This window comes from Cryptomeria japonica, chromosome 3, assembly GCF_030272615.1.
Source record: "Cryptomeria japonica chromosome 3, Sugi_1.0, whole genome shotgun sequence".
Classification (NCBI taxonomy): domain Eukaryota; kingdom Viridiplantae; phylum Streptophyta; class Pinopsida; order Cupressales; family Cupressaceae; genus Cryptomeria; species Cryptomeria japonica.
In genome coordinates, this window is record NC_081407.1 from 573,521,800 (window position 1) to 573,534,307 (window position 12,508).

At 31.3% G+C, this 12,508-nt stretch overlaps 1 pseudogene; it reads left to right on the plus strand.

Moving 5' to 3' along the window:
- The first annotated feature begins 6,885 nt into the window (after positions 1 to 6,885).
- Positions 6,886 to 12,111, plus strand: LOC131075705 (oligopeptide transporter 1-like; annotated as a pseudogene).
- The last annotated feature ends 397 nt before the right edge of the window (positions 12,112 to 12,508 follow it).

Sequence of the window (12,508 nt, forward strand, 5' to 3'; positions counted from 1 at the left end):
ATAAAGTTTTGACTAAGTTATGGTGGTCAGACATATGAGTTGTTATATTTTTAAAAAGTTGTAGTAAAAAATTCATAATTAATTATTTACTTCGAAAAAATTACTAAAAAATACGTGTCACATCTGGACATGAGTCTTCTACTTATATCTAAAATCTTATAAAAAATATTATGATTTGATTGTGGTTAGGGTGGTCAAATAGACGCTTCTTACCTTTTTTTTTTTTTTTCCCAAAATTTAAGTACTACTGCATTGAAATTTCAAATTTTTGCTAAATAGATATTTGTTTTTAGAAAACAACTAGTAGATTAGAAACTACATTTAATTTGCTATAGATTCTATTATTACATTTTTTTGAAATAATGTTGATAACTTATTCAAAATTTTACGTCAAGTTACCTAACTCTGTTTTTCAGAATTTTCATTGCCACTTAAGGACCTAGTTTGGCCCACCATGATCTTGCACATACCCTTCATAAGTTAATTTTTTCCTTACATTGTAAAAAAAATCTACAATAAAGGATCCTAAGAGACTTATGAGATTGATCTTGATTGTTGATTTATTTTAATATGCTATACTATAAATTATTAGCATTATTAATTTGATTATCTCATTTTCCTATTTATACATATATTTTACTATCGATATAAGCATTATACCTTCTTTATATATACATATATAGAATCTTGAATACTTCTCTTTAAACTAAAAGATTTTGATGTTCTCATATAGTCCATAAATTCCCTTATGTCCCAATTTAGATCTAATTTTGCAATACCCATAATACTTTTTTTTAGAGGTCATTTTATTGTATCTTGTTAAAGTCATTTGTCAAATTGTTGGATACGAAGGTTGAGTGTCATGTTATTGTTTTTCCCATCCTACGCAAGGCTTTTTGTCATGTGTGAAAGGAATGGAATACAAAGGTAAATTTTGGCCAAAGTGTTAAAAAAAGATGACATTGATTTACCTCTAGGACACGTATAACACTATATTATCAAGGTTCAAGTGTTAATATTATAGATTGAGTATTCATGGGGATGTTTGTCACTATCACTATTAAGTATCCTAGAAGCTTATTGAAAATGACAATAAGCATTCCTAAGTGGTGGAAGTACTCATGGAGCATGCTAAGATTTTTAAGTGGCCATACCCTTTCATGAGTGTGCCTAGGAGACAAGTGGTAAGGTTTTAGTAGCATAAGTAGTTAAAAAGTGTCTTTATGTATTTAAATAATCTTTAGATGGCAATATCCCTCAAAGAGTGCATTTAGTAGGTAATTTGTAATTATTAATTTTAAGTGGATAGGAGACTAGAGAAGTACACCTTAGGGATTTTATTCAATATTTAAGTGGGGACTAATAACTAGAACCAAGTTTGAGTTCCAAACACCAAAGTGAAGCACACTTTGTCAAGACAAGATGATTTCTAGGATAGTGCTTAGAAATTGTTGAAGACATAATATGTAATTTGAGTGTAAGAAAAGAGAATTTTACTTGTTTAAGAAATTAAAACATAAAAGAAAAAACATAATGTTAATCCTGTCTTCCTATTATTCTCTAGTCATTTATGATTTTACAATTTAGTTTGAAGCATTTGGGAGAAGAGGGGTTAGGGTTCATGTCATTTATTTTAGTTCTTCATAAGAACCAATTCTAGGTTCAATAAATTTTCATGAAAAACTAAAGATGTCATATTATTTTTCAATAAATCTTCTATCAAATTTGTGATGTCACTAGGGTTTTAAGGTAGATTTTTTTTTTAACTTCTTATAACCTTAAGGTTGATGTGGAAGTTTTAAGATTTTATGAAGGCTTATGTTGATTTCTAAACCACATTATATGTTTTTCCCAATCATTCAAGGCTTATGGGATTAGTGTGGAGTTTAAGGTGATACCCTAGGATTTTTAAGGGATAATTTTTATCCATTTTAAGAAGGAAGAACAACTAGGGTTTAAAGAGAAAGGTATTGACAAAAAAAAGATGGTTTCTACGAATCCATCAACAATAAGACCTAGGATAGGGTTTCATTTTTCTTCAAACAACTTTCCATATTTCAAAGTAAAATATTACATCAAATGTATACAAAAGATCCGTCTACAAGATTGGTAACTAATATCTTTGACCATAAATATATTTGATATATTCTTTTTACATATTCTATACTATTTTTAAGGTGTTTTAATCATCTTTCATTAAAATATTTTTATAAATTAAAGTGATTTATTCGCTACTTTTTTTTATTAGTGTTTATTGTTTTTCTTTAAAGACTTTTTTTGTTGTTGTGATAAATTAGTTATTATAATAAATATCAATATTTAGGTTTTTGTCATCTTGTAAGTATGTTTGGAACTTAAAATTTATTATTAATAATTGATGTTATGTTAATGATGTCGAAACTATTGTTCAGCCTATTTCTTTGTGTCTGCAATTACTACGTTTAGTTTCATTAATTGGATTAAAAGTGGAAAATAGTTTCAAGATTTGAACCAAAGTTATTAGTTTTCCTAGGTTATATATTTCTATATACAACTTTTCGATTTAATTATTTAAATCATGTGTCATCTATATTAAAGTGGTTATTCTTTTAACATATTGCATATTGGTTTTTGTATTTAGTTAATATGTAGGTGTTGTATTATTAGTAGTCTAAGTTAAATTATAGATATCTAAAAAATTCTAGTGAGACAAGAGTTGTTACCATTATTGTGTTCATACTTCAGACAAAAAGATAGGCAAGAAGTCATTCTATTTTTATTATTGTGAACCCCTAGAGAATATTTTGAATAATCCTAGTAATCATATACTTTCACCATAGCTTAGTTTCTAGGGTTGTCTTAATTTCTTAGGCACCTTTCCCTTATATTTTGAAGAGAATGTTTACCTTAGCATATGCCATTTCAATTTATGTTGATTGAAAGATACAATTTAAAATGCTAACATACATTATATGAGTTTTTGTTTGAAGGTACATAAATTTTACAAATATCAAATAAAATTATAGTTAAAGGTCATTTCCACAAATCAATGATTCAAGTCTACAACTAAATATCAATCTTACAGACCAAGGATAAAATACCCAATGTGATATTGTACTTGTACAAAATTTGAAATTAATCCTATTAGATTTCATTATTATACTTCAAACACATCCAAAATCTAAACAATTATTAATTAGAATTCAAAAATCAGATCAAAATAATAAAACGTTGTATATCAACCACCAAAATCAACTATTTTTTTAATCTTAATTTTTTATTTTTAAATTCCATTACATTATCTATAATAAATTATTATTCTAATATTTAAAAAAAATATAAAATAAAAATAAAATTAGTAAGGGAAAATAAAAATAAAAATAACCCATTATTACAAGATAACAACAATACAAAGAAATAAAGCAACCCATCACTTTTTACATTAATTTATTCAATGAAAAAAATATTTAATTTCTTTGCATATGCAACTCATCAACTTATGGTGACGTCATATGTAAACCAAATTCAACTTCTCCAATTTAATATGTAAACATGGATTATTTCTATGATGTCTATATGATGTAATTATGACCTTGCTGAATCGATTGCAACAAGAAAATATAACATGATGTGATTACTTCTAAATGCAAATTAATTATCAATGGAGATCTTTATTTGAAGTGACTAATCACATAGCAATTATATTTAATGTCCTTAATAAAGTTAAGGAAGTATATTCCTACCTCTCCACTTCAATATATTTAATTACTCCGTGGAAGTCATTTCATATAATAAAGTTAAGTATATTGTTGTGGATGATTATTTAGAACTTTAATATATATGAGAAATTATCCAATGTTGTGGGTGAGTATGACAGCCACACAAATATAATGGTGTCAACATGATTAAGAAGACGAGAATGAATTATTTTAATGTTGAATATTAGTATTTTGATAATGTTCTTAAAAGATAATGTGTGACATTGAAAATGAATTATTTCAATGTTGAATACTAACATTTGACAATGTTTTTAAAGATAATGTATGAGAGGTTTATAATTTCTATTGTTATTTAATTAAAATTTATGCTTTAGTGTCTTATCAAATCATATGTAGCCACTCTACAACAAATCAGAATGACTCTCTAGACTTGGAATATTCCTATATTTACCTCTCGTGCCCTCATTTTCAATCAATCAATCTTATTCTCACTTTCAACCTATCAATCTTTCATACTCACAAGCTCTTACCAATAAATTTTCAGCAATGTTTCATCATTTTTTGATATGGCAACTTCTCATGGAAACACACTAGCAATTATACTTACACTCCTTTGAAGTTTATTGCAACATTCTACAATACCCTTGTCTCTCTTTGCTTCTTCAAACATTTGAGGTGACATTGTTCTTGTTATTTTTCTCTTACATTCTCATTTTTATTCTTATTGTTGTTAAGTCCTTTGTTGTTGTATTTGAAAACATGGGATTTTCAATTTCATGTTATACTACCCTTTGCACATACTAGTTTGTCACTCCTTGTAGACTTGAGAGTGACATTCATAGATCTAGTCATTATTTTACCTTTCTAGACACACTTAAGATAAAAGCACACACGTTTCTCTATCTTTTTGGTTACTTGTGAAGGTCAAAAGACTAAAATAAGGGATTGACCATTTATGAAAATCTCCTAAATAGGCCCAATATTTTCCCTCTTCTTTACAAGTTATTTTTTAGCTCTTCACCACACAAAATTTTTCCTTCTCTTGTCTGTCTCCAATTAATATTTTCATTTCATTATATTTATAGTTTAAATAGTTTTCTATTATTTTTAATATCATACTTGGATTTTTTGTTATGTTTGTTTCTCATTTTGTGTGTAGCTAGGCATACATTTTGAAGTTGAAAGTGAGTTTACTAGCATCCATTGTTGTGATAGTCGTACAAAAGATAGTGCATTACATAGATGTCTATGCATCGTGCACGCATCTTCACCAAAGAGCTCCAACATTTGGCTCTAGGTTCCAATTTCTTTGATATTTTTTGTTCTAGCATTGGTTAGTTAAATTTATGTTCCGTTTAGTAATAAATTAGTTGTTTCTATTTTCTATGTTTTTTTAAGCTTATTAAAATACATTTTTCTACTTTAAATTTTTCTAGGATAGTCTAGTTTTTCTTTTGGCTCTTTTGTATCAAACAATACCAACAACATTTAAACATCATGTGTTCAAATTGAAACATAGATTCACCATAGAGTAATGTGGGAAAAAAATCAATTTAGAAAGTTAATTTCCATATACTACACTCTCACTAGAATAAGAACTAATGCATTAATTGCTTGTTCCCATCCTTCCTTTTATCAAAAATCACTGAATCAAATTTAGGAGCTTGGCATAAGGAGAAGATCCTCATTTAATAAGCTTCCAATTGTGTGTTTCAATACTATCAATTTGTCATTACAAATCTATACACCCAAGTAAATCTTTGTTTGTAGGTACATAAGGCTTGTAGTCAAAGCGTATTTATAATGAAGAATTTTGAATCAACAAGGAAAAGGTCAAACCCACAATTTAAAATTTGACCCTAAATGACTACTAGGAACAACCTAATTTCAATTTCATTGTTCTTTTTTCCAATGAATCTTTAAGATTAGAGAATCTTAAGCTATAATTGAAAAGTTGTGATCATAAAAATAGATAACTACTCATCAAAGTCATCAAATTAGCTTAATAATTTTACTCTTGATTTATATATTTCTTAATTATATCATATAATTTGGCATGGCTCTAAACCAAATTGATTGAATTGAATTGCTAGGTATATTTATTAAAAGATAATTTTAATAGACAAAATCATTTTATTTCTTTACTTAGAATGCTTACAAGTTTTTACTATTTGGTGCAGGCATGGTTGAATAAATTTTGAGTTGGTGTCTCTTCATCTTGAAAGCAAGGTCACGAGTTCCATTCTTACAAGGGTTTAGAGTATTTATGCTTCGTATTTCAATATAAGTAGGTACCTTTTCCAACACCAATGAGAGCGTGAGGCTGTCTCATGTGCTACAAGCCGTAAGATACATCATGATTAAATAAATGTCTACTTGAAACTTTTATTGCTTCAACAATTTCATCCTTGTAGAAAACTAGACCGACCAAAAATAAAACCTATAATGATTGTCCCATTCCTTTTATCTTCTTTAATATACTATGAATGTACCATGTGTAATATCATATTTTAAAAATAAGCATTGTTTTGGTTCGTAAAATCTTGTTTTGATCCACCACCATTAATTTATATTGTGCACATGCAGAATAGGAATGCTCGTAATTCTTTGGGACAATTGCTAATATCGCCCACTCTTTGTAAGGCACGTAAACCATTAATATGAAACAAGGACATCTCTATTTAATTATCACCATTGGAGATTGGTTGAACTGGTTTGCTTGTAAAAAGGGCATGAAGTAGTTTCCTTTTCTATGTCATAACCATTCTTCTTCAAATTGTAAGTGGATATTTTGGTTGGAAATAATTAAGTTTATCAACTTCACAGGTTCAACAGACATTGATAATCTCTGTAATGATGTATCATTACAGTGTGCAGAAGAATTGCTTACAATCTTTAAGACCTTTCCTTATGTTGGTGTCATAGAGACATTTGTAATGGAGTAGATTATGTCTTTGACTGATCCCATCTTCAAAGCCAATAGGGCTGGAGCTTGTTTGTTCACTTTGTGTTATCACAGTATTTTTATGTTAAGTAAGATTGATGTTGCACATAGTTACTGAACATCTTGTTTCTATGACAGATCTTTCTGTAGCCTGAAGATTCACAAGGGTTTTTCCACACTTCACTTTGTGTTAGTAGCTTGGGAATTTTCTTGAGGGACAAAGGAAATCTTTAATCCTTTTCGATGGGAATGGATTCGCCTGATTTTGAGGTTACAAAAACAGGTAATTTTTCCTTTTGTTCTTGGTGTTTTCTGTTGTTCTTGTAGGATAATTTTTTTGTTTCTTTATATGGGTTTGACCTTTCGGATTCTTAGCTTCAGTCAAAAATGTTTATCATAATCAAACACAAAACCAAATAATTCTCAATTTTGTCACAAACATATATAAATCTTTGTGAAGTTGACTGTATCTAATAGTACATTGTCTCGGCTTAAGGCTCCAAGAGCCAAAAATTATTTAAGTTTGTATTTAACAAAATATGTTGGAGAGACATGAATATTTTAAGATTATTTATTCAAATCTGAGATAATCATTGTCAAATTTGACTATCTAATCTTTAGAATGCATCAATATATAACTTATGCATTGGTACATCCTAAAAACTAATAGACCTTTCTATCAATATCTCTATAAGAACATAGACACATAATGTACAGTAATAATGGATACTGAAAACTTCTATTCTCTATTTCAGGGAAAGAAGGATCTTTAAAGATAGAAGATGAAGTTGAGGACCAGTCTCCAATAGAAGAAGTGGCCCTCACTGTGCCCACAACTGATGATCCAGATCTACCAGTCCTAACATTTCGCATGTGGATACTAGGGATTGCTTCCTGTGGATTGTTAGCATTTCTGAATCAGTTCTTCTTCTACAGAGACAATCCTCTATCGATAACAGCAATCACTGCTCAGATTGCAGTTCTACCTATGGGTCAATTTATGGCTGCCACCCTACCTACAAAAAAAATTCGGTTCCCAGGAACGAAATGGCATTTCACCCTTAATCCAGGAAAGTTTAACATGAAAGAGCATGCACTTATAACCATACTGGCCTCAGCAGGAGGTGCAGGGGTGTACGCAGTCCATATTGTGAATATCATGCAATCCCAGTTTTTCTACAACATAAAAATACGTCCTTTAGCAGGTTGGCTGCTATCAGTGACTACGCAGGTAAGATTTCACCTGCTTCCCATTTGATAAAAGAGATGTTCGCTAGTTAAGAAGAATTTAAAGACAAATTATATCTGTTTAGAGCTTGTTGTGGCGTTTGATTTTGTAAAATGTAAATAGATTAGATGATCATAAAACATGGAATTCTGGAATTTAAAACACTTTTTGTTAATTTATGTATTCATCTCAGTCCATGACATCTTGTGTGTTTGAGTGGGAGATTGATGATGAAATCTTGGGTAATCGTAGAATTTTAGAAAATTTTGACATTTAAAATATGAGATCTGTTGGAGTAAAATCTAAAAAAAATAGAGATTATAGTTCTGATATCAATTTCTTGGAAAAGAAGAAAAACAAAACATACATAGAGACTATAGTTCTAATACAAAACAAGATACCAGCTTAAAAGACGAAGAAGAATGTTAGGGAAATAAGGTTTATATTAGTTGTCAGTTGATGGGAAGTTATTCTTAATTAAAAATGACTTTATAAAGTCAATGTAATGTAATATGATATGAATGATGATAATATAATACTTCTTTACTTTTGTTCCATTGCTTCTCTGTTCTTCTGTTCGTAAAACAGAATTTTTTTGTTATTCATCGCAAAAGATTATTTACAAACACTCTTATATTCTGGTTGCAAAATATTCATAAACAACTTTACAGATACTGTGAATGACTACTCTTTCCAGAGTTGCAGTATGACTGGTTTCCTGTAGTTGTCCGGAACTACTATGAGCTGCTGCTCAACACTCTGTTTCTGCTGTTTCTAATGTTCTCCCCAAAAACAATGCTTTCTTTTGTCTCTTATTGTCACAGTCACACAAAAAACTCCTACTCAAAAAGAGAATCAATTTTACCAACTGCATTTACACCACAGCCAACCAGCAATAACTGTTGTACCAAATGTCAGAAGGAAGGAGGAGATAAATAAATCCCAAAAAGATTTCTGATAGATTGCATTATATTTCGTACCACTCATGAGTCATGACTACCCAAAATCCAACATATGGAATTAAAAGAAACAAAGTTACTTCAAAGCTTTCAGGTGCAGTAGTTTGGTTCATGGCTGTCAATGTAAGCCTGCAGTAAACAGCTGGCATAAACCGTTAGCATGTTATGATCAAAGTGTCAACAGTTGAAGTAGTTGTTTCTTATATAAGAATCTTTTGAACAAAGAAAAACATAATCAGGCTGTTCAGCATTTCACAGATGACACAATCTCATTTACATTTATTTCATTGTAGGAAGAAAGTCTTATGCATCATCCACCTGATAAACATTTGACTGGTTATGCAGATGCTTGGCTTTGGATGGGCAGGGCTTTTCAGACGATTTTTAGTAGAATCAGGTTACATGTGGTGGCCACAGAACCTCGTCCACGTCTCCATTTTCAGGCATGTTACAAATATAATTTTTGTTTATTATGCAACATATCCTTTACAATTGTGGCAATTTTACAACATAGTTAAAAATTGCTTATATCCCAACAGATTAAGGATAATAATAATAGTAATGATAATAATGTCTTTTATAGTCTACAATGCCAGCCTTCTATATATGGGTTTACAGATGGATTAGAGCAGTATGGGACTACCTCGTACTCCTATTACAGATGGATTAGAGCAGTATGGGACTACCTCGTACTCCTAGACAACATAATTAAAAATTGCTTATATCCCAACAGATTAAGGATAATAATAATAATAATGATAATAATGTCTTTTATAGTCTACAATGCCAGCCATCTATATATGGGTTTACAGATGGATTAGAGCAGTATGGGACTACCTCGTACTCCTAGCGGAAGGTACCTAAACGAGGCATACATACCTTACCCACTTGTGGGATTTGAACTTGTGATCTCTCTTTCAAGAGCACAATTTCTCCACCACTAGACCAATTCAGGCTGTTGTAGGGTTTGAATCGATTTTTCTAATTTTGAATGATTATAATTTAAAATTATGAAAGATAATTTTTTGTGAATTATTTTCACAGATAATATTAATTAAAGAAACTTTCCTTTTGAATGTTGTTTCTAATCTGTAAGTTGCATATTCATTGGAATGTTTACACTCAGGGCACTGCATGAAAAGGAGAAGAGACAAAAGGGTGGCTTGACAAGATTGCAATTTTTTGTACTAGCATTAACATGCAGCTTTGCATATTATATAATACCAGGCTATTTGTTTGGCACACTGTCCACTATGTCAATTGCCTGCTTCGTTTGGAAAGACTCAGTGATAGCTCACCAGATTGGATCAGGGTTGAAAGGGCTTGGCATTGGATCCTTTGGCTTTGATTGGTCTGTAATTGCATCACAATATTTGAGAAGTCCTCTAGCCACTCCCTGGTTTGCCATAGCCAACACCATGGCGGGTTTCTTCATCATTGTATATATCATCACTCCAATTACGTACTGGAGAAATGTTTACGACGCCAAAAAATTTCCCATTTAATCATCAGGGACCTATGACAAAACTGGGAACAAATACGGCATAACAAGAGTACTACGAGATTCTGCATTTGACAAGTCTGGTTATGAAAATTATAGCGAACTACACTTGAGCACATTCTTTGCCATTACTTATGGTATAGGCTTTGCAACACTGGCAGCAACAATCTCCCATGTCATACTTTTCTATGGCAAGTAAGTACTAGAATGTGTGAACAACATTATATAAAGGAAAATGATTGAAAATGAATTTGATGTTTTTTCTTGTTTAGATCTAGCAAGGCTGGGGTTTCATGGGAACTATACTCTCTTGGAAGTAATTTTCGGTTTTAGGTGATTACTCATCAATTTCAAATTGCTAAGCATGGATGTACTCCAGGGGCATATGGAGACAAACAAAGGCTTCCATGACCAATGAAGATATGGATGTCCACACTAGGTTAATGAAGAAAAACTACAATGCTGTTCCCCAATACTGGTTCCTGATTATATTGGTAGTTGTTATGGGGCTGGCAATTTTCACTTGTGAGGGATTTGGAGGAAAGCTCCAACTCCCATGGTGGGGAGTCTTTCTTGCTTGTGGAATTGCTTTTTCATTTACCCTCCCCGTGGGAATCATTCAGGCCACTACTAATGCTGTAAGTAAAGAATATACTAGCACGCAATGTATGAAAAGCTTAAATTGCTTAATATTTGGTGTATCTACATTGTAGAACAGATAACAAAAAGTAATTTACATACCATTAATTGTTTACTTTGAGCTATAATGCGTCTTAGATTCGGTTTAAATTCATTGATTATTCACATTTTATATGCAGCAACCTGGGTTGAATATAATAACAGAGTACATAATCGGATACCTCAATCAAGGCAAACCATTTGCTAATGTAACATTCAAGACATATGGATATATCAGCATGCTACAGGCTCTTATATTTCTTCAGGATTTCAAACTGGGACATTACATGAAAATTCCACCACGGTCAATGTTTCTCGTTCAGGTTTCTATATGAAAATATCGTAGTACAATATGTTGATTTACATATAACATTAATGGAAAAGGAATCCTGATCTTGTGGGTCTTCACTGAGTAGCCTATCACACTTAATTGGCATCATGATTGGTGGTAACCTTAGAAAATAACCTTTATCTTATGCTTTGTGAAGGTTGTAGGAACTCTAGTTGCAGCCACTGTATACTTTGGAACAGCATGGTGGATGATAGGATCTGTGGATGGCTTGTGTGATACGAGCAAAACAGGGAATCTTTGGACGTGCCCCACTGACAATGTTTTCTACAGTGCGTCCATAATATGGGGTGTAATTGGACCACAAAGAATGTTTGGTAACTTGGGATTGTATAAAAAGTGCAATTGGTTCTTCCTTATGGGTGCACTTGCACCAGTGCCTTTTTGGTATCTTTCCAGAAAGTTCCCCAAGGTCAAATGGATTCAATTGATCAACATGCCAGTTCTAATTGGAGCCACTGCAGTTATGCCACCAGCAAATGCTGTCGATTACATCTCATGGGGCACAGTAGGTTTCATTTTCAACTGCATCATCTTCAGGAGACATAAACAGTGGTGGAGTAGGCATAACTACATTTTGTCAGGGGTTGCATTCATGGGCGTTCTAGTTTATTTTGCACTACAACTGAAAGGAAATCAAAATTTAGATTGGTGGGGAGGAGCCTTGGGAGATGACCATTGTTCTCTTGCCAATTGCCCAGCTGCTCCTGGTGTTAAGGTCCATTACAACCCATCCTGTCCAGTTATTCAATAGTCAATCTATGCATTTATGCTTGTTTCTTATGAATAACGAGTACCAAACAGTTGTAAGACTTGTCATCCAATTATCTAATAAAAAGCCTACCTTTATCAGATTCGTGATGATAATTTGATTTCCTTTGTTCTTCATCTTCTCCTCCATATTTCATTTACAATTTTGTTCAGATAGTATCAATATTATTTTTTGTTGAGAGAAAAGAGATATCAAGTATTTATATTCGGGGAGTTGTAGAAAGGTATAATTATGAAATTTGTCACTAATGTTCTTTAGATGAATGCATGCTTGTTTTTTTTTCTATCTTTTTTTAAATATGATTCAAATTTATGTTTATAGAATTGATATTCATGAATATAGAAGTGAACTTAGTTCATGAAAATTAATTGTGTATTTC